The 24,549-nt window shown below is 31.0% G+C and overlaps 1 long non-coding RNA gene across 1 annotated transcript; it reads left to right on the top strand.

Moving 5' to 3' along the window:
• Nucleotides 1–23,412: 23,412 nt before the first annotated feature.
• On the top strand, nt 23,413–24,092 carry LOC141696868 (uncharacterized). The gene is made up of 3 exons (XR_012564518.1): nt 23,413–23,501; nt 23,753–23,899; nt 23,993–24,092. It is a non-coding gene; the product is annotated as an uncharacterized LOC141696868 (long non-coding RNA).
• The last annotated feature ends 457 nt before the right edge of the window (nt 24,093–24,549 follow it).

Here is a 24,549-nt window from a genome sequence, read left to right as displayed (position 1 = left end):
ACCGATTGATCTAGTGAGGTATGATTTTGTAGAAAAAATGATAATACTTAAATTATGAATAAACATACAGCAAGTTAATCGAGTCGATCAAATATAAGATGAATCAAATCGTCAGTATTCACGCATAAACCATCAAATAACATGTTAAAAATGATGTATTTACAAGTATCAACTTGTTAAAAACATGTTGGTGGTTAAATTCTAGTCATTCTTTGCAGCAGGTTAATAGTTTAACAATTGATATGTGCGTATGTAATTAATTAATTAAAAAAAAGTTAACACTTCATTATTATCCATTTGAACTATCGATCTTAAATGCAATATCAGACAAATATTTATCACTGAATCAAAATCAATACTCATAGAACAAACACCTTCTCAACATGGAGAGCAAACATCACTAAAATCTCTTTCCATATATTAAAGGACTAGGGGCAAATTGAGCCAATAAAATGGCTGCGTAGTTACGATTTTACCCTTATATATTGAAAATTCTCAAAAATGACACTCTTTAATCAGTTGTGCTAAAATAAGATAAATGTTTGTTAATGCTAAGATCCGAACCCCTGTTAACATGTTATAAATGTAATATTATAACCATTATGCTTTAAGAATATTTGAGTTAAATTTAAAACTCTTATTAGATAAGACATATTCTCTTTTCTTATTCTATTTTTATATATTATTTTAACTTACAAGTCAATAAATTGTTGATTATATTTTTATATATTTTATATTTATAGTTTTCATCGTTACACATAATTAAAGGTTTATTCATCTTTTATAAATTTTTTGACCCTTAAATTTATTTGACTAAATAAATGTTAAATATATTATTCTTAAAATAATATTATTTTTATGTATTTTATTTGGATTAATTAATTTATGTTAGTCGGATATGAATGATATAAGATAGCTAACAATTCTATATAATTTATCTACTCTTTCTTGTCAGAGAGCAAGAGCGAAACTTACAATTTTGGGGTTGAACGAATTATCCGAAGAGTACTCAAACTTGAGAACATTATACTTTTTGGTGTTCAAATTTGAATTTAATATAGTTTTATTTGAATATAATATCGTCTCGATTATTACAAATCAGATATAAACTAAATTCAACCAAGTATTATCTATTTTCTTATTCTAACCCTGTAGCCTATGATGCATTGAATCCGAGTAAAAATATTAACAGCCAGCAAGAGTAGTAGAAATATGCACAAGCCTTTGACACCCAAATATTAAAAAATGTAAATTACATAGTTTATAATAGATCAACTAAATAAATATATTAAAATATATGACACGAAAGTTATGGTCCAGTACCAATTAAAATTTAAAGTTTCCAAAATCGACATGATAATTAAGTATAAAATTCTTGGTCTCTACAACAATATTTGATCGAATCTGAATGTAAACAAAGTTCAGACATGATTCATTTTATTAAAATAATTTGAGGCCCCACTACACCATAGATGGCCTACAGCAACATCCAAAAAATGTTAAAACAGGCCAAAAAAATGTTACCATAGCCACCCAAAAGACCTAAGGTAACATAAAATTTAAGTTGCTTTTTTTCGAGTTACCTTTGGTCCCTAAGGTAACATTTCCTTTGCCCTGGTGCAACATAGACTTTTGTGTTACAATAGACATCAAAGGTAACATCAATGTATGTCTATAGTATCACACTATGTATGTTACCTTTGCACTTTGAATTTGCAAAAAAAAAGATGGGGCCCATTTGTGGGGCCCACTAGTGGGCCCCATTTTTTATAATGATTTGTATTATATTAATTTGACATGGTTTGTTTGTAAATTGAACATATATACCATAAACATGTTTTTCATATGTAAAAAGCAATACTACATGAAATTCTGCTATTCGAAATCGAACAATCCCAAAATATCATTACATACCACAAAAATGTATTACATCCAAACCAACTCAAACATTCAAACCATCACATGTCTAAAACTACGACAACAAACAATAATTTTAACTAAACAAAATAGTTCAGGTTCTTTACTAAACATTAGAAAAAAAGATAAATTTAATAAAATAGTAACACTAGAAACTCTTCACATTCTCCTCGACTTCAGACGCAAGTGTTTGGTCAACTTTTTGTTAAGTGTCCTCATTTACCAGCATGTCCCTAACTGCAGGATACCCCAAAGATAATAATGCACAAATTAGTTAGAAAACACAAATTTGACAGAAAAGAAGAATGGCAAGGCTGATGAGTGGCATTGTTACCTTTTGGTTACACCACATTTTGATGCATACCACTAAATCATTCTTTCTTTGACTACAATCCCTCATTGTCCATCTGTGCAGTTTTGGGTGACTTAGCACATGCTGTAATTCAATCAAGTCCATTTAGTGACAATAAAATCTAGAAAAGAATCTGAGTTAATGATTCCCTATAAAAGAATCTACTTACTAATTTACTTGAATTGTCTAGAAATATACTGCATAATATAAACATACTGCATAATACAAGTAGCAAGATGATAAATTAGAAGTTCTATAAAATTAACTTATCATTCATAGTCACAAGATTCTACTGCCATGGTACATCCCCTACAAGCATTATATCGCCTTCATTATCCTCGTAAACAAGTGTGTATTCCCCACTCCCATCCAACAATCCTGTGATAGATTTATCTGCTTGACTATTCTGGATATTATTAATTGAGGGATCATTTTGAGCTGAACAATGAAACAGAAGACAAACTAAAGTCAGGAAAAGATGTACATTAAACCTATCATGATCAAAACTGAACTAAATGAAGGTAATTAGCCATACTCAGCTCAACCATAGGTTGTCAAAGTGACCATTTGTTGGCTAGCCTGTTTGATTACCCCTATTATTCCTACCATAACATCATGTGTTCAAATAATACCTAATTAATCTGAATAACAAATTTAATCAATAAACTTTTTCTCTGCTCAAGGCCAACTACGTAAAATTCTTAAGTTAGCATAATAATGGCATAACTAGTTTATATTATACAAGTAAAAATTAACCTGCCAACAGCTTTGGAGCATAGCCACTTGCAATATTCTTCCTAAATGATCGAATCGGAGGCCATCGAACAACAGAACCAGGCGCTGAAGTAATTCTGCATTATATACACATAGTTGTTACACCATAATCCGAAACCTAAACACAAACTAGACACATAGTAGTGATAAAGCCATTCCCAGCTTCAACTTTAACTATCAAAGAGTTTTGTTTTATAAACAGAACAAGAGAAAATATTATTGTAAACTATTTTATGTTAGTCATGATCACTTCTGCAATACTTACTAATTATGTAAAAATGGAAGGAAAAGAGGAGAAATATATGTTATAAAAGCAGAGGAGCAGAGAGTGGAGACAGGTGGGGCAGTTGGACAATTTTTTCCTTTAAGATTGGATGCTTTGAGATCTTTTAGGGTCAAGTGATTTGAGATTGCTTGCTGAGGTAATTATTCTGGTAAGCTTGATAAACCGAGAGTCATTGGCCCTGTTTTAGTCCAAATTTATACAAATTATGAAAACAACATTCATTTGTATAATTATATTGTCAAAGTGTCCATACCTTTTAAATCATTCACTTCTGCTTCAATAAACAATAATTAAGAACATAATAAAAATATTGTGATTCTGTGAAAATAGTCTAGACCTTCAAGCTTCTGAGCTGCTCGCTTGAATACATTGTCTGGAGATATATCAAATACTATAGTTGACTTCGGCCAGTTAAGACGATATGGCCGTGTATCCATGCCACCTGTCAACAAAACAACCTGCATTGGGAAGATGAAAAAAATATAAATTTCTATAGTATTAACATCTGCAATTCACTCATTTTCTAAAACACTAGCACCGTATACCTGCTTAACTCCGTCTATATTTTTTACTTCAGTAAGCAATCTATCATCTATGAACTTTGTTGCCAGACTGTAGTGATTGTGATGTTGTTCCGTATCCAATTCAGAAGCAGGACCATAACAGGCGGAATACGTGTCAATAAAAAGAGGCTCTGTAACACAAGGTTTGTCAATGATTTAGTCATTGGACCTGTTGAAGTGCCCATAAGACAGAGTTTATAGTTCATACATACAGAATGATGGTTCAAGATTGTTATTCATAAGACCATAGTTAATAGTTATACTTGTACATTTGTATGGGTAATGGGGGTCTTTAACAAATAACATACACAACAAAATTTAACCTTAATTAAACTTAGCCACAAGTAACACATAGAGCTCATATACATACTCATAAATCCTGAATATAAACAGCCTTCATCCCCAAGTAAATCATTATTCAAATAATTAAAAATTATACCAATTCAATTTCAGCCAAAACAATTAACAAATTAATCAATTCAAACTACGAATTTAAAAATCTCGGAAACAAAATTACCTGAGCAGCCTTATAGGAATTCATTTTCTCCTCCGCGTCATTCTTCCTCTCATCACCGACTTTAAACTCCGCCATATCGCCTTTCATCTTCAAATAAAACACTTTCGACTCACTCGTCGAAGCAGAAGACACCAAATGACCCAAATCAAACCAAACTAACCCTGGACCAAAAAGATAAACCAATTACTTTGAGAATTTAACCAAAAAAACCAAATCACAAAAACCCCTAATTCAAATGAAAACCCTAGTTTTCTTTGAAGTTGAACACCTTCAAGCAGACCCATACACATCCATCCGTAGAAGTTTAACTCTAAATTGAATAAAACTGATTTTATTATACCGTTAATGTAGGGAACGGCGGAGAGAGAGTAGGGTGAGATGAGAGAGAGATAGAGAAGAGTGGTGAGAGAGATGAGAAGAGCAAAAAAGAGTATTTTGACTAGTCTAAAATTTTTAACTTACCGCTTATTAAACAAAAACCGCCGCCTCTTCGAATTTTAGCCAAATTTTAGCGGGCTTTTTCAATTCACTCATATTTTATTTTTAATTATTTTTCTTTAAATAATTTATTATCATAATGAATTGTAACCAAATTATTTAAAAGTAATGTCACTTCCTACAATTTATAAAGTCAAACAGAAATTAAGTTTCAACAAAATTAGTTAAATTTAAAATTAAATAATAGGATTAAATTTAATTTATATTTTTTAAAGATAAATTTTTATATATTAAAAATATATTGTTACTTTAATATTTAAAACAAAAATATAATTATACACTTATTTTAAAAAAAGTAATATTTTTAAATTATTGCTTAAATATATTGTAAAATTAAATAATTTAAATTCACATATTATAAATAAATCTAATTATTTGTAAAATGATAATATTTTATTGGTTAATACCCTATGGTAACACATCTTGAAATATGTTGCACTGTGTAACACTTTCTATCTATGGTAACATGTTGAAAAGATTATGGTAACATCAAATATGTAATGTTGTAGTAGACAAAAATGAGCATAGCTAATGTAACATTAACTTGTAACACTCATGAACAAACTATTGCGATAGGTCATCTATGGCGTAGTGCCCAAAACAGATGGGATATTAAAATTCGATCTAATATTAACAACATCATGTAGTGTGTAATATTATTTTGTATGTTATAAATTTCTAAATTAAGAAAATTACCGAGAGTAAGAGTGAAGCGGACATCATAGCTATTTTAGGGTTGGACGAATTATCCTAACAGTGGTCAAATTTGAGATCATTACAATATTTTGTGTCCAAATTTAAATTTAATTTAGTTTTATTCGAATATAATGCAGTCTCGAGTTACAAATCGGATATAAACCAAATTCAATCAAATATTATATATTTTCTTAATCATAACAAAATAATCTATGATGCATCAAATATTACTAGCTAACAATAACAGTTGAAATCTCCACAAACCTTTGAAAATCAAATATTAGAAAACCCAGAATACAAAATTTATGATAGATAACTATTAAATAAATATATTAAATAAATATATTAAATCATATGAGAGAAAAGCTATGGTCGGGTAGCAATTAAAATTTAATTCGGACTTAAGGTTCCATAATCGACATGGAAACTACGTATATAATTCTTGGTCTCTAGAACGGTATTTGATCGAATCTGAATCTAAACCATGTTCACGTATGATTCATTTTATAAAAATAATATGAGACCCAAAACAGAAAGGGTATAATAACTCACAAATTGGGGTTCTTAATTTATTTGGATTAACTTTTCACCAGATTTTAATCATTTATAAAACGAACATGATACATGTATTGTATTCTCAAAACATATATAATTAGAGACACTAGATAATTTGCAACAAATTTTAATGTTAATGATTGATACATAAAATATAATATTAAAATCCAATCTAATAAAAAAAACATCACGTAATGTGTAAATTTATATTTGTATCATTATATGTATCAAAATTTTAATAGTCAATTCGGGGACATTTTTAAAAATATCATGTGTATATATATATAATAGTCAATTCAAAGATTATTACCTTTTTAATTACATAATTAAATATAATACACAAATTTATAAAAGAGCATTGAATGCAATAAATTTGAGTAAAATAAGGTAAAATTTTGATCTTCAAAAATATATAACTTTTGAATCAGTTACAAAATATTCTTGAATCAATATACGATGAACTCAATATATATAATCGTGTACTTGAGTTCATCCTGATAGAAAATTATAACAAATATAGGAGGGTTAGGTCATAAATTTGCAAAAAATATTAGTATGTATCAAACTGTAATAAATAATGTATCGGAATATTTTTAAAGTTTTAAAATTATTAAATGTATTTTATCATATTGATACTTATTCAAATTTTATTAAATTTAATCTAATAAAAAGTTTGGTTCATGAGACCCAAATCAGATGTTCCGAAATTACTATAAAAATATTAAATGAAGCAAAAAAAATTAAAATTTTTTAATTATAAATTAATTATACATATACACACACACATATATATATATATATACAAATTTATTCGAGAAATTATTTCGGTATATATAAGACCCGTGTCTCGCACGGGTTTTTACGCTAGTTATAAAATAGAAGTACAACTAAAAATTTAGATCTAAAAATTGATATCATGATAATAAATATTCGATACATTCCCAATACTAGTAATCTTCACTTAAATCGAAGACGAAAAATCCAAAATTGCAATGATTTAGATCTAACAAAATAAAACAAACAGATAAGATAAGTAGAAATCCTTCTTAAAAAGGAGATCACAAAGGGAAAAGAAATAAAATTAATTAGTAAATTTGGTATCCTTCATCGAAAAAATAAGTAAAAGTCATATGGGTTATATTGATAAAAGGAGAGGTAGAGCGCTAACTTTTTAGAGAGACTATGGTTTTAGCCTTTTAGGGTTTATATGTGCAGACTTTGTGCCTACTCCCAATATAGAAAAATGTAACACCTACGTATCAAATAACTCCAAAACATATTAACATGTTTTAAATCTAAAAATGAATATTAACGCACGTGGATTTTTTTACCTTTTTTAGTTAATCGAAATTCTATATTTAAAAAATATTTTTAGACATTTGGAATTATTCAAATATTTATAATCTTCAACACACTAACAGAAATATAGACATTATACTTTTTCTAATTATAATTAGAAAAAAATTCATTATTTAAACGAGTTAAATAATAGCATAATCGTTTACTAATCATACTTGGACATAGACAAGTTAAATAATAAAATTATTTTACTAATCGTTTACTTTTTGTATCTTCGCTTGATTTGCGTTACTTAACTAGGCCCCTAAACCCCTATAAATGTCATTTCTCTTGTCTCACATTCGTCAATTATGCTTTTCTGCTGGAAGCTCATTTCAATAAAATTCTTGGGTTTTATTTTAATATTCCTCATCATGTGTCTTGTTTTTTCACTTTCAACAGCTTCAAAATCCGTTCATGTTCGTGCTCACCACTCCGTGAAAGTAGTTCTTTCACCTGCCATCCAACCACAGCTTGCGGGGAACAAATTCTTTTTTTCACCTATGATAACTTTATAATTAGCTCATGTTCGTGATTACCACTCCCTAGAGGTAATTCTTTCATCTGCGCTCCAACAATAGCTTGCAGAGCACAAACACTTGTTTGTCCAATTTTATTCACAATCTCCTGTACAGGCACAATCATTCAGTCAGCTGTGATGATTCACAAAATCTTAATTTAGGATGATGAATAAATGTAATTGTATCCCATGTCAAGAAGATTTGAAACTTCAGTTCAGTTTATAACGCATAAAACTATTATTTAGTACACCAACAAATTATGATATTTTTGGGGTTGTGGCGGGCTTGTCGTTTAACCAAGTTTGCTGCAGTTAGTCCAGTAGTCTTCGCAATATTTTCGGACTCAGAATTGGTATTTAACCCGGTTCAAAAAAGACTAAATTTTGACTTGAATTGTCACAACAGGCCCCGGGCTTTCAAAAAATCTATTAAATAAATTAAAAAGTTAGTTTAATATATCTATAGTCTTTAATTTATCAGCTTTATTTCAGTGGTATAGACAAATTAACAGTTAGTATCCTCCATAACTAACAAATATTTTTCTTTACAAAACCTTAGAATAGGAAGAATTTGAAAAATTATGACTTACAGGATCAAATTATAATTTATTATAATTATATATTTATATATGGTTGAGTTCCATGAAGAACACTTTAACTGGAGAACACTTCATTTTTTTTTATATATTTTTATCACTTATTCAAAATACACGCGTTATATGTTATTGAAAATAACATTTTGTATATAAAAACAAATATGAGAAAATTTTTACATAACATATACATATGTTATGCATAAATTACAGAACATACTATACTTTTTACATAGGGTCTTACTCCATTGAGAACTTTTTTTGGTGAGATATGAGATCTAATCTCAACCACATAAATTTAAATTTATTTTTAATCTAGACCACTCATTTTAAATCTCATCATCATCTCCATCCATCACATCTTCCATCATCTTCTTTCTACTTACCACCCACCACCTCCTCCAATCACCGGCAACCACCATTTCCGGCCATCACCAATTTTGGCGACTTCCAGAAAATCACCACTGTCAAACATAAAATCACCACCGTCAAAATATAAAATCACCACTGGAAACATAAAAATCACCACATTCGGCCACTAGCAAACAAAAAATCACCACCGGAACAAAAAAATCACCACAACTGGTTACTGCCTCTACCTACCAGATCCGGCCACCAACTCCGTTCATCAACTACAATCACCAATACTATAACAAAAATCACCAAATTTATTACAAAACACTATAATTAATTTATAATCACCACATCGCCACCACCATTTATACCACCACCATCATCTACATAAACTCACAATTATTTTAGGACCATTAACTAAAACCAAAATTACTACAAAATATACATTATTCTAGGATCTATTACCTAAATCAAGAATTGCAACAATATAATCACACTAGATTCGATATTGGCAACTAAGCGGTATCGTTGACTGGGCGGCGGAGGTTGACGATGTTTAGGCGGCGGAGGTTGGGCGGGTGCGTAGAGATAGAGGTGGGGGATGATGAAGATGGACGAGGGACTTGTGTGTGTATGGTTATATGGATATATGTGTTTGTATGAGAGAGAGAGAGAGGCAAAGAGAGATGAGTGAGAGGAGGGAGAAGAGAGAAGAGATTAGAGAGAAGGTATGAGAAGAGTTGAACAAAGGGACTATCGGACAGCGAGGTTGGTTGATGGGTGGGGGTGAAGAATTAAAATAATATTTAAAATAGTAACCGGATGGATAAGATTTAATTTAAATGTAAAAAATTTGTGGTTGAGATTAGATCTCAAATCTCACTTTAAGATTGGTTCTCATTTGAGCAATTCCCTATATATATGAGTTATGGAGACCACTTTTTTTTGGAGTCCTTGGAGACCACTTATGTTCAGCAAGTAAAAATTTGCATAAAAATATTGTAAGACATATTATTTTGCGAATCATACTCTACAAATATCCTTATTTTATGTGAAATCTTGAATATCATATATGCACTGCATGTAAAACATTACAAAAATTCTTTATTCTGCAAAATATGTAAAGTTTGCAGAACATACAAATTTTACTTTTTAAACTTAAATGATCTTCAATAATTTTAATGAATTAATGATACATATAAAACATACTTCATAAAATAAAATATTTTATAGTGTTTTGATTGCAGATCATATATGGTCTCCAAGGTCTCCGATGGAAATGTGGTCTCCATAGAACTTTCCTACATATATATATATATATATATGGAATTGCTCAAATGAGAATTCATCTTAAAATGAGATATGAGATCTAATATTAACCCTCCTTTTTATAATATTTTTTTATTTTCTTTTAATCTCAACCATATGTCTCTTCCTCCCACTTATTCACTCAATTTCTTTAATCCATTTCTCAATAGATACCCCACTCCATCCTCACCCGCCATCGCCACCGCTGCTCCACCACCTCCCGCCAGACTCTCTCTCTCTCTCCATCTCACCCCTTCTCCCCATCACTATTCTTTATCACCCATGTACCTCTGTCTCTTTCTTTGTGCAATCCCACTGCCGAGTTGCCGCCAACACCACCTCTGGTCTTTGATTTTCTGACTCATGTTCATCAATTTTTAATGATTTTTTGACAATTAGCATATATTTAGCTTCGACAAATTCAATTATTTTTTATCGATTGATGGATCTGCTTTAGCTTCGTCGATTCCATTCCCGGTTTGTTCCGTCAATAATTTTTAATAAAAATTGGCATTTCTCAATTTTTATTGATTACTTTTCATTTTATGGTGATTTTGGGTTGTAGTTGGTGATTCGTTACATATTGATGATCTGTAGATGGTAGTGTTGGTGGTGATGTCGTAGTGATTGTGTTGTGGTGTTGTAGCGGTAGTAGTGGTGTTGTTTCGTTGACGTTTACGATGATAGTGGTGGTACTGGCATGCAACCAGGTGATTTTTGTTATGAATTTAAAGGTCGGAGTTATAAATGGAACTGGTGGCTAGATCTGGTTGCCGAAAACTATGATAGGATGTGGAGATTTTACTATTTGTTGGTGATTTTTAGGGAGCAGGTCGTGATATTTCATTTTCCAGTGGTGATTTTTGGTTTGACGGTGGTGATTTTATTTTTGACGGTGGTGATTTTATTTTTGACGGTAGTGATTTTCTGGTAGTCGCCGGAGTTGGTAGTGGCCGGAAATGGTGGACTCCGGAGGTGATGGTGGTTAATGGGTGGTTGAATTAGATAAAAGATATTGAATATAAAAATTAAATATTAAATGAATGGTGAAGATCAATATGATGTGTTTAAATGAGTGGATATGATTAGATCTCATATCTCACAATAATAGGATTCTCCCTCGAGTAAGACCCTATATATATATGCATATATATATATATATATATATATATATATATATATATATATATATATATATATATCGGGATAAAGGTTGAATTTTTTCATTTTAATTTTTTTCTAATAAATTTTGAATATACAAAAAATTTATTTCCCAAATTTCAGTAGGGCCAGTTGCCCCCACTATTAATACACTGGTTACGACCATGTTTATATTAAATAAGTATTTAAATATTCATTAATGAATATAGTTTACGAAAACTGGTTTGATGACCGTATGCTTTATTCGAAGAGCCGTACTTTAACAGAGCTAACATATGAGTAATAAAAATCAATTGAGCTGAGTGATGCCTATTTTCATGTAAATAAAGAAAATCAGTCACATCATAACCAGATTTAACCAATTACCGATGAAAAACCTTGGTGGGTTAAAAAAATTGAGCGAAAACCACTAATTGGTAGATCAATTCAAATGTCACACATGTAACACATATACCACATATAGGTGACCTTTATACTAAGTAAAGGCCGAGGCAACACATCCATCGTCCCCAAAAATATTTTTAAGTTTTCTACTATGTATTTTATAAAAAAAATGTAGTCTCCCCATTTTTTAATATATTTATGATATAAAATATTTAATAAGACACAAAACTATTCATAGTTTCTAGCTTAAGCACTAAAATTAAGAATTGTGAGACTTCGTAAAAATAGAATAATAGAATATTCAGAGAAGTAAACCCATACATATTTCATCTTGTATTATCTCCATTATTTTTCCTAAACATAAAAACTGACGTAACACGTATATGAAGTAACGTGCAACATTTCAAAATAAATTATAATATCAATGGCATATATTTTGCACCCCCAAAATTTGTTTTTAGTTTCGTCCATGATTCACGACTGAAATTAATTGAATTTTAGATCAAGTACATATCACCATAATCACGATAGATATTTTAACGTTTGTTTTTTTATATAATTTTATAATCCTGTTTGTAGGTCTTATCCTTAAATACTAGGTACAGGCTTTTGCAATCAAAAAATTACGAGAATGTGGCATTTCTCCAAACGATCATCTCAATCAAAAATTACGAGAAGGTGGCGTTTCACCAAATCACCATCCCAACCTCTTTTAAAAACTAAAAAAATATTAAGTGAAGTAAAGAAAACTTTGAAGGAGGTTGCGACGATGAAATATATTCGGACGCTCTATACAGCTCTTGTTAAAGGCCCCGGACTCGAAGAAGAGAACATATTTTCCAAAAAGGTATTTTCAGAGGCTGGAGTAATATATCATTTTATTGCTCAAGGTGTTGTTTAGTCCATCTTTGCCAAATACCCATCAAAAAGTTATATAACATTGTACCAGATTTACCTTTATTTAATTGTTGAGGAATATAATTATATATGTAGAATCATACCATGAGACTCTCTAGCGTCTGAAACAGTAACACTGCATATTCTACTAAACCTGAAGGATACCGTGTCAGGTATTAGTTTCCTATTTCTGTAATAAAACAAAATGATCGCTCCATGTATACTTTTATTTTTGGTTAATGTCCATTTCATTTCTCATACTTGTGAGTGTCTTCATAAATAACCCTAACATTTTGACAAAAATAATATGTGTTATACGCCATTGGACTACCAAATGTCTAATTGATAAGTACTGCTGCTTTCACAATCTTAGTGTTATGTTAAAAGCAGGGCTCAATATGAGCATTTTCACAATTAGGAAAGTGAGTCTCTCACTAACATTTTTAGTAGGTTTCAAAAACTACTAAATGCTCTTAAGTTGCATGGAAGAGTCTATCAGACTAAAGACTCTAATCTTAAATTCCTTAGATCTCTTCCAAAGGAATAGAAACCAATGACAGTCTCATTAAGAAACTCACAAGATTATAAGGAGTTTACTTTGGAGAGACTGTATGGCATCCTGAAAACCTATGAGCTTGAAATAGAGCAGGATGTACTACACCATAGAATACATATAGCAACAATAAAAATTTATTGTCTAAAGGGCTTTTTATGTTGTAGTAGAAAGTATGGCAACAAATATGGAAAATTTTGGCGTTGCATCTGGTAGTGATGCAATAGGGGTCCTATAACAATGTTTTGAGCCATGTATAGCAACAACACAACCTCATTACAGTAGACAATATTTAGCAACAAAATATTTTTTACAGCAACACAGTAAAATCATTGCAATAGATGTTTTTGTCTGCTAAATAACCAGCTTAAGGCAACATTAATTGGTCCTATTGTAATGAATTTTAGGTCAAATTTAACAAATATTGCAACAAAATTTGAACCAGCTGCAATATATTATGGCTGATGTAATTTTAAATGGTAACGAATTTGGACATAATTGCAACAGTATTTTAAAAAAAAATTGAAAGGAACTGTTTGTAAAATATACTAGCCAGGCATTTTTTATGCTACAAAACCAAGCAATTGTCATTCAAAAGTACCATGACCAAATTAAAAGCAGCTCTCAGGCTGTCCCAACATCATCCTTACAAACATTCATAATTTAAGTCTATTTCAAAATACCAATAGTTAGCTAAACAAAATTCGCGAGAGAATTTAGTCGCACACAACTAAACCAAATTCGAGTTCGAATTTAACAAAAGAAGCTAGCTATAGCAAACTGCAGATAACTTAAAGATAAATTAAAGTAAACATCAGGTGGCCCCTACAACTTTATCTTCATCTCCATCTGCATCACCATCATCGTCGCTAACTTTTTCTGCATCCTCATAATCATCTTCATTTTCATCAATCTCGGCAGAACTTTGAGCACATAGTTCTTCAACATCGATATTTAGACCAGGATTCAGTTCACCAAGTTTTTCAAAAATCTTCCTTAGCTTCTTCTGCATTTTCTCCTCCATTGCAGCAGCTAGCTTTTCAGTTGCTTTTTCCAGTTCCGAAGAATCTCCTTTTCCCCCTTTTGTCAATTTTTTCTTCGTCTTCCTTGTTATGCCACTCCTTCCAACAAGCCAGTTAGGCCCATGAGCTGCAAGATCAAGATCTGCCATCTCCTCATCCTCATCAGTTGATTCTTGAGGAGTTTTTCCATTTTTCTTTTCCTACGTATATAATTGAGCAACAAACATTAATTTAAATAAAATACAATTTCTCCTTGTAAAATTTATGAAAAAATAAAACAGGGCTAATTATTGACAAAAATACTTATAAAATTTGTCATAAAATCTGAAGATGCAATTTATGAGCAAAAATACTTGTAAAATTGGTCAAGAAATATAAAAGTGCTATTTTTACCATCATTTTATGGCCTTTGCGGGTTTTTGGATAAATTGCCTTCTTTGTTTCTTGTGCACGGGCATCTTTACCAATTTTCTAGAATAAAATAAAATGTATCAGTTTTCTTACAAGAAATAAATAAAGGGACTGGTAAACAACAAATATGGGTACGTCATACCATTTCATTACGAATCTGAGCAAAACTAGTGCGCCCAGCAGTATGAGTATCAGTCACATTCTTTTGATTTTTTTTATTTGTTTCAGCTTTTTTCTTGACTGATTTATCACTCCAGTACTTGAGAAGCACCTTGAACTGTTCCACTGGAATATTTGCAGGATGCTTTTCATCCTTTCAGCATCATTTTCAAATTTGGTATAACATGCACTCTTAACACGAGATTTATATACCCTCCAGTCATCAGCAAGGCTTTTAATTACCCAATCCTTGCCTTCCTCAGGAATTATGTACTTTGTCTAATAAGGTATATAAAAATACGGATAAGAATCAAGAAAGAAGCAACTATTTACGATAAACAAACCATTATTTTTGTCTAACCAGGAAATAATATGAATCAAGAATTAAAGAAACATTAGGATAAAAAAAATAGGTTATTGCACAATTTACGTCACTAGAATAAATAATAAGGACAACACAATTTACATAAAATACTGTGTTAAAACACAGAACAAGTTAATTTAGAAAAAAATACTGAACATGTTTAGTAAAAAACAATTAAAGTGCTTCTTACCTTGATGTATTCCCACCATCCATCTTTTATTGCTTCAGGAACTTTAGACCAATTTACATAATCAAGTGGGATGTACAGCCTTGCTATCGTCCCGATGAAACTATTGAATTCAGTAATGACCTTTTTTTCCTTTGACACGGGCTGGAGGTCATGATTTCAATTAATAACTGGCCTTTCATCGAGTCTCCTTGTGAAAACATGATTCATTTTCGTAGGTCCTCTACGCCTTGTACTTTTGGTACTAGATTCACCTACAAAAATAACCACAAATAAATATGCGTATTCCTGATATAAAAAATAAGACCATTACCTACTATTTGAAACAAACCTATTTCGAAGACACTATCCACAACAGTTTAGAAGTTATTCCCATCACAATTTTCATCATCAGTGACACGCATTTGTTGTTCCGCATCTTTTTTACGTTTTTGTAAATTAACAAATGCCTCCATTGTACCAATCCCTTCATTGGTAGGAGGCCTTTGCAACTGTGTAAGATCAAGAGGAAGTGGCGGGGGAGGTGGTAATATATCTCTATCATTAACCTTGCGAATAATACAAAAAAATAAATTAAATTAAAATAAAAATTAAATTACAACTGAAATTAACTATGTAGATGCATATGAAATACATAAAGATAAATTATATTAAAATAATTTCATATACCTCTGTTCTCCCTTCAGTTTGATTTATTGAACATGAATGGGTCCTTGGTCTGACGACGACTTCGTTAACCTTTTTAACAGTTTTTGCTTTCTTTTTTGGCTAAATACACAAAAAATAGTCAACAAAATTGTATGTTCCACAAAAACAAAGAGTTGTATTTGTAAAAAAATAAACCTGAGGAATAACATGTTCTGCTTCTTCTTTGCTTAAACTATCATGTCCAGAAACATATGCTCGATCAAATTCAGCTTCTGACCAAGGATCTGTAACTGTTTTCTTCGCTTTCTTGGTGGATTTCCCAGCAGTAAAGAACATATATGCCTTCTCCTTCAGTTTATACTAATCAGCTTCTTTCGCATTCCCTTCCGTTCTCCTTCTTCTGTTTAGCTCATAATCAACAAGTTTCTTCTAAACCAAGCACCCAATTAATAAACTTAAATATAAGATGACAATAAAGCATACAATGTCATTACACCGGGATAAAAATATTACCTTATCACCTGCCTTTCTAAGCTTTCTGGTACTGATCTATTTATCATGTTCTATTTCATTCTCCACCAAAGCTCGTGACTTTATCTTATCAGTTGTTTGTTGTTTAAGATCTTTAATCGTCACAAACTTCCTTTTCAAGGGTAAATCAACACCTACGATATAAAGACAAAAAAGATATAAACTGTCAGTTCAGTACTCAAATTCATATAAAAAAATTTTTGGAACGAAAATTATTTTACCTTCAAATTGTGTCCTTGGTCTTATGACAACATGTGGTTGTATCTGGGTAGCAGGAACAATAGATGTGTCCACCATATTGTCAAGGTAAATATCCAAGAAAGAACCAAGTTTTACCCCTGTACAAGATCATCTACATCTTTATCAGTCATCAGTAGTTTCCATCCATCTTCTTTCTTCGCATAAACTCCTCCAATTTCTGTATATCCAAGGTCATCTTTAACATACTCCATCAGTACCGAGAATGAAAATCTATCAGGATCCGCAGCTGCATTAATTATTGTAGTTGTTCCATTTGTGTATTTGGTTTTTTGAAACTGGCCCTTATGGTGGAACCTGAGGAAAAAATAGTTTTCTTCCATAACCTGAAAATAACATGAACATGAATATTAATTAGTCCCCACATTATACAGATATAAGCAATTACTATCAAGTAATGAGTGAAATATAAAAATTAAATAACAAACAATCAGGAATAAGTTACAACAAACAACAAGTAGCAAATAACAAGTGAACTGATCATCAAATTTTACAAGCAATCAGGAATAAGTTACAAGTAGTGGTACAAAGTTTTTCATAATTAAAAGCAACAGATGAGCTTAAAAAACAGAAATAAAGAAGTCAGTATGTCCATTCATTCGTCATGGTCATCATCATGATCTTTTTCCTCTTCACCGGATGACACATTTTCATTCGGGATGTCATCCCTATGCCAAGTCATATCATCAGTTTGTTTCTGAAATGGGTATTCAAGTTCAGTATCATGCATGGTAGGTCCGCAAAGATCTTCAAGCATATCATCAGTTTCCTCGTCTATTCCATTGTGCTCTTTCGGTAGTTACTTAACAACAAACCACAAGTTCTTTTCGGTACAATCTTGAATATAGAATACCTGTTATACTTGTGTAGCTAGTACAAATGGATCATCCTTTTGACATAATTTACTGAAATTGACACGTGTGAGCCCGAAACAGTCCTTATCCTTTTGATACCAAATGCACCTAAACAAAACAACCGTAAATGCACCCCAATAATCTACTTCAATAATCTCTTCAATTGCTCCGTAGTAAATAACATCCCCAACTGTTGGATTTTGATCCTTCAAACTCGCAAAACTGGTGGTTAGAGCTGTCAAGATGACACCGCAATTTTATGTAGTACAATTGGTATCCCTTTTCCTGGTATGAAATCAGAATCCATTTATGACATAGCCACTAAATTTTTTCGCTGCTCGTTGAGGCCCCCTTGCCAAATTTGACAATTCCAATGTATTTTCAGTTCTTTTCTCAACCTTAGCCTTTAACCAGTTATGAAATTCTAGAGTATGTGTTCTTTCTTTTTTGTATTTCTTTGTCTTTGCTTCATTATCATATAAAATACGATGTTCCCTACAATTTGTACACCAAAATGAAATTAAAATTACCATCTATATTCCTAGTTTAAACTACTATATTAACTTGAACATAAAAAAGGGAATAAGAACGTACTCGATAAGCTTCTCAATCTCGACATTTCCACTGTTGAATAGTATGTACCGATGAGCATTTATCCAAACATGTTCCGCCAAGAAGACAGACTTTCCATCTTTGTTTCTCCTCAAACCAATGGGGTATCCAACATTTATGTTCTTCTCAATCTCTGTTTTTCTACTATTAGTTAGAAATCTGGAACAAAATGTCACGCATTCTTCTGCCAGGTACCCTTCTGCTATAGACCCTTCTGGTTTACTTCTATTTCGGACATATGACTTCAATTTACATAAGTGGACTGGAAGGTGAACCATGATGTCAAAAAATGCAGGCGGGAAGTTAATTTCTAATTGGCAGAGTATTTCAATAACTTCCTTCTGCAACTTATGAACTTCTTCCAACTCCAACACTTTTTCGCATATCCCCCGGAAAAATTCACCTAATTTGACTAAAGGTATTGCGACCTCTAGTTTTAAGTTCTTTACAGCAGCAAATTATAGTAGATACTGGAGTATAAAGTGCGCATCATGACTTTTATACCCGAATATCTTTCTTTTAGCTACATTTACACATCGACTGATATTAGATGTAGTTCTGTGGGGCAACTTAGCGTCCATGAATAATGTACAAAAGTTTTTTTTTTTTTCGTCATGTCGAAAGTTGCTGCCCTGATTTCATAGCGATTGCTATCTTCAATTTTAATGGGATGAAGAACCTTTCGAATACCCATTTCCGGCAAATCTTTTCGGGCACTGATATCTATGGTCTTTCGTCTTGCCACCCATATTCAACAAAGTCCCTAATATTTTATCATAGATATTTTTTCTATATGCATGACATCTAGATTATATCTAATTAAATTATCTCTCGAATATGGTAATTAAAAGAATATAGACTTCTTTTTTAATGGACAATCTGCACCCCTTTTCCTCTTCTTTGCATCTCGTTTTATCATATTTTTGGCCACCTTAAAAGAAGAAGGCAGATTTATATCAGGAAATGCCTCATTTATCAACTTTAGAATACCGCTAAAGGCACCCTCAGTAAAACCATGAGTGCACTTTAATAAGTAAAGTTTCACTACAAATCCTTAAAGAGTAAATTGTTCACACCCAGGATACAAAGGTTGTTTCCCTTCCTCAACAAGCTTATAAAACCTTTTTGCTGTGTCATTCATTCCATTCCTAACTCTACTTTCATCACGAATCATTTTATCAAAATCGTCACCTAGGCCCATACCACTATCACAATCCATCTCCTGATCAACTTTTTTAAACTTAGGGGTTGACACTTCATATACCCAATTAATAAACGATGGACACAGACCGTTGCTAACGAGATGGTCATACACGTCTTCTTCAGAAAACCAGAAATGATTATTACAATATTTGCAAGGGCATCTTAGTTCATATCCTGTGGCAAAATTATCGAAAGCATTTTGTATAAAATCTGTCACCCCATTACTATAGGCCTCACTGTACTTTGGAAGTGAAACCCAAGTCATATTGATTGTTCACAAACCTATTTTCTACACAAAGAAAGAAACAAATGACATACATCATAAATTACATAATCATAATTATAAAATCTCATTTATAAAATGAGATTTTATCAATACAAGCCTAACCATTCCTAATTAAAATTTATATTGAAAGATCTCATAGTTATAAACTAAATCAAAAAATAAACAAATGAAGTTATAATCGATGACAACATAGTCAGTACTCATACAATAATCACAAAACAAAATGCCTAATTAAAATTATACACAACCGGTTAAACAAAATAACTAAAACAAAAAAATAAAATAAGCACAATCGATTAAAATGTATTTTGAGGATAAGAAACAAGATTGAACATAGAAAACCTAATCAATTAAGATTTGAAAGAAGAACAATCACATGGTATTTTGTAATCAAACTTATAATCGATTTAGGGAAAAAGATTTGAAGCAAGGATCTGTGTTTTACCTATTTGGAGCTTCAAACTTCTACGAGCTGTGTTTCTCCTCAGATTCTCCTCTCTTCGAGCTGTGTTTATGAGCTTTGTTCTTCTTCCAGCTGTGTTTACTTTGTCTGAAAATATAATGTCCAGCTGTGTTTACTTTGTTCTTCTACGAGGCTCTTTTGTTTTTCTTTTTTTTTTTATTTTATTTTAGGAAGCCCGACAAGTCTTTTAGAAAAATCCCGCCCAACAATGTTTCAGAAGCCCACCATTTATTTGGCTAATTTTTTTTAATGTACTGCAACGCCTAACAACTCTTGTTACAATAGATAGCTAATTGTTAACCTTTTTCTTTTTTTGCACTTCAATCGCAATAATTTTAAAAGTCCTTGCAATATATATACAATGGTCTACCAATTGCAACATCATTTCTCAAATTTTTAGAAATGTGGTTGCCATAGCCATTCTATGGTGTAGTGATGAAAGGATGGAGAGAGGAAAGAAGAAATGAGGATCCATTGCACTAGTTGCTGAGTTGAAAAAGGAGAAGGAAGTGAAGATGGAAGCTGTTGAATCAACTTCTAAGGTCTGTGAGAACAAGGGAAAGGGGCTTGCAGTAGTAAGTGAACATTCATTGAGCCAAGATGACATGAAGGACATTGATGAGCACCTAGCATTTCTTTCCAGGAGATTTGCCAAGCTCATGTTACATTCACACCAATCCTGTGGGTAGAGTGTCAATAAGAAATATATCAATTATCAAATGCATAAGTTCACTCTTTATTATAGATTAACTTGCCAAAACTTGAAAAATACATTTTTCTTATTTATTCTAAAAATTAACCCATCTATGTGTTTTTTGTTGGGGAGATATAAAATCTCGAATATAACTTGTATCGAGATACAAAATAAAGTAGAAAGAAGTTTTCTTCATTTAATAAAATTTATCATCTAATCGAAGGTCATGCATGATGGCTGCAAAAACTTAGACAATAGCGTCTTAAAGTCTGACGAGATAACACCGTGAAACATGAATAAGCCTGATCACTTATCTGTGGTGGATGAACGAGCTGCGTACTTGATCAGTTGATTGATCCAAAAACTTCAATTTTTAAGTTACTATGGTTACCATTCGGTGAGAATTCAGTTGCCTACCAAAATAGTCCAAATAAAACTTTCACTTAGAATGTCATTTTACTATATAAAGTAAATTTAACGTCATATAAAATCTAATCAAAATCCTTTGGTTAAATACCTTAAATCTTTTTTTTTATTATCAAATTTGATGAAATTTAGCGATATATAAATATCACATTTGATTACTTATATCGATGCGCATTTATATTTCTATAATAATCATCTTTTCTGTAAAATTTACAGTTTCATTTACTTAAGTAATGTTGATATCGTTAATATAAATTCTAAAAGGTTTATAAACTTGTTTTACCTAATTTTACAGTTGATTAATTTTTTTTTATGGATTTATTCGTAATAGTCATGTTATACTTAATATTATCAAACAAACGAAAATAAATTTGAAGAATGATATATCTCATCTATCTCATCTATTTAAATATAAAATCTCTTAAAGGCACAAAGATACCTCTTTAAGGCACCATTCATATACCTCTCCAAGACAAAATAAATAAATATACCTCTTGAATACACAAAATTACTTCTTGAAGGAATCACTCATATACTTGTCGTAAGCACGAAAATATATATCTCTTAAAAGCACAAAATTACTTCTTGAAGGCACAAATAACCTCTTCAAGGTACAAAATTAACGCTTCAAGGCACCAACCATATACATCTCGAAGGCACAAAATTATTTCTTAAAACGCATCAAACTATCTAACTTAATTCTTTATTTTGCAGTTTAATTATGAAACATCCCATCTATTTCCCACAAATATATCAATGGCATCATCTCAATTTTTCGATCTTATTTAAATCACTATTTTAATATGTTGGCGGAGTCCGTTAACTTCAAAAGAAATAATATGTTTAGTCGGTAAATGCAGGGATGTTACATCAAAATTTTTCGTCAATTTATTAATTTTACATTGTGTTCCCGACACATTTGTACGGAAAAAAGTTACATTTTAATTTTTCTTGTTTGTTCCCAGAATTTTAAGAAAGAAAAAAAATTAAAATTTTGAAAAAAAGATCCTTGTATATTTATTCTCAAAATTTATTTTTCATTTTTGAAAAGATTTAAAAAAATTACTTGTTTTTCATTTTTTTTATTTCTTCAATAATTCTATAAAATGGTGTTAAAATAATTATTTTTCATGTCTTTGTTGAAATGATGTCTTAAATAAGACCGAAAATTTCAGGGTGATGCAACTAATACAATCGTGTGAATAACGGGCCTCAATTAATTTTTTGTTTTATTAAAAATTAGTGACCCATTTCTAATTATGAGTAGTAAAATCATTTTAAAATTAGTGACCCATTATCTATAAAACCAATCTATTATCGAAGCTTATAATCATAATTTCTGGTTCAAATCAAATTTATACTAATAATTTTCCCCTGCACAGTAAATACATTAAATAGGTAATTGCATTCGGGCACCTATCTAAAACGTAACATATATAATGTTTGAGAAACTCTGCGGAGGGTGTATTCAATTAAGATTATAGATAATTTATAATAATTCATTAATTTTGAATGATTTTTACTGATTTTAATTGTACGCGGATTTTAACAGAATTGTTGAATAAATTTTTAAAGATTGTTGTTGATTTTAACTGATTTTAATTGTACGCGGATTTTAGCGGAATTGTTGATTAAATCTCGTAGAGTCTTGCTGGTTTAAGTAGTGATTTCTATAAATCTATATCAATTCGTCGTTCCTGACCCTGCTTCGCCCACAAATAAATCTAAGACCCGTTTGCTATTTTTTAATCTGTTGGATTTTGCTAATATTTCTGAAAACTTAAAATACACTAACGAATTCATCAAAATCTATAATTTTATATAAAAAATCTATGTACTTTTAAATACCTTCAGATTTTAATGGATTTTTTAAAATCAAAATTTAATACCACCAGATTTTAATGAATTTTTTAAAATTAAATTGAATACCATTTTTTGAATCCATATTGAATATCATCAAATTTTACTGGATTTTTTAGAATCCAAATTAAATACGTAGAATTTTCAAAATACACCCCTCTTCATTACGTTACTTGGAAAACCCCTATAAATATCTCTCTCTCGTCTCTCTCGATTATCATCGCTGATTCTTTCCAAGCTTATTTTCATTTCAACCGGTACATCTCTCTCTCTCTCTCTGTCTCGTATAAATCATACACACACATGTTGTCTCGATTACTTTGTTTTAGGTTATTGTGATTACTTACATGACTGTTTAGAAAATTTTAATTAAATTTGTTGCAAGTGTTTCTTTACTTTGTGATGTATTGGTTGCATTAGTTAGAGTTTATGAAATTGTGATATGATGATTGAATTGTGTTTGATAAGTTTGGTACTATATAAACGAGTTTATTAAAATGATGTTTAGCTAGGTAGTCGAGATGAATGAGAAGAAGACTATCGATTTCGATAATGGATGGGAAATTATTCAGAAAGGGATCACTAAGTTTAAGAAGATTCTCGAAGATCAAACCGAGCCTCAACTTAACATTGAGGACTATATGAAGCTTTACAGGTCTGTTTTGTCGATACCTACTTGGTTATTTTAAGTGTTTGTTAATTTGTCAATGGAAATGAACTGATGTGTTATTGTTTTCGGTGTGTATAGTACTGTCTATGGAATGTATACGCAGAACCCTCCACATGATTATTCTGGACAGCTGTATGACAAGTACCGTGAGTTGTTCAAGGAGCACATAACTTCAACTGTAAGACTAATTACTTTGATAATACTCATTTGTTGTAGGTAAAGTGCTTGTGTTTTTCAACTATAGAGTTGGAGTTTATCTGTTTATGGGAAGCTAAGTTTGTCTATAGAAGTGCATGTTTGTAACCATAATGCAATGTATTTGTTGTCGGTCAGAAGTTGTTACACAATCATTATTTTGGAGATTAAGTTATTTCTCTTTTGAAATCAGTAATGTACAAGAAACATTGAATTTACAGTTTAATACCAAATCAATAGGCTCATGTAGCTAAGGTTTCCTTGACCTGGTTTTTTTGAGTGATCCTTAATGCAATTAATTGAATACAAACTTTTATAAAATTCTTGACTTATTGAGGAATCTGAAATTGGATAGAAGGTGGTAACAGAACTTTAAAGAGTTGTAATACATTAATGATAAAATATTATCTATTTTTTTCTTAAATATGAGTCGCTGCATC

Source organism: Apium graveolens, chromosome 11 (genome assembly GCF_009905375.1).
Source record: "Apium graveolens cultivar Ventura chromosome 11, ASM990537v1, whole genome shotgun sequence".
Taxonomy (NCBI): Eukaryota; Viridiplantae; Streptophyta; class Magnoliopsida; order Apiales; family Apiaceae; genus Apium; species Apium graveolens.
This window is presented reverse-complemented; position numbering and strand designations above follow the sequence as displayed.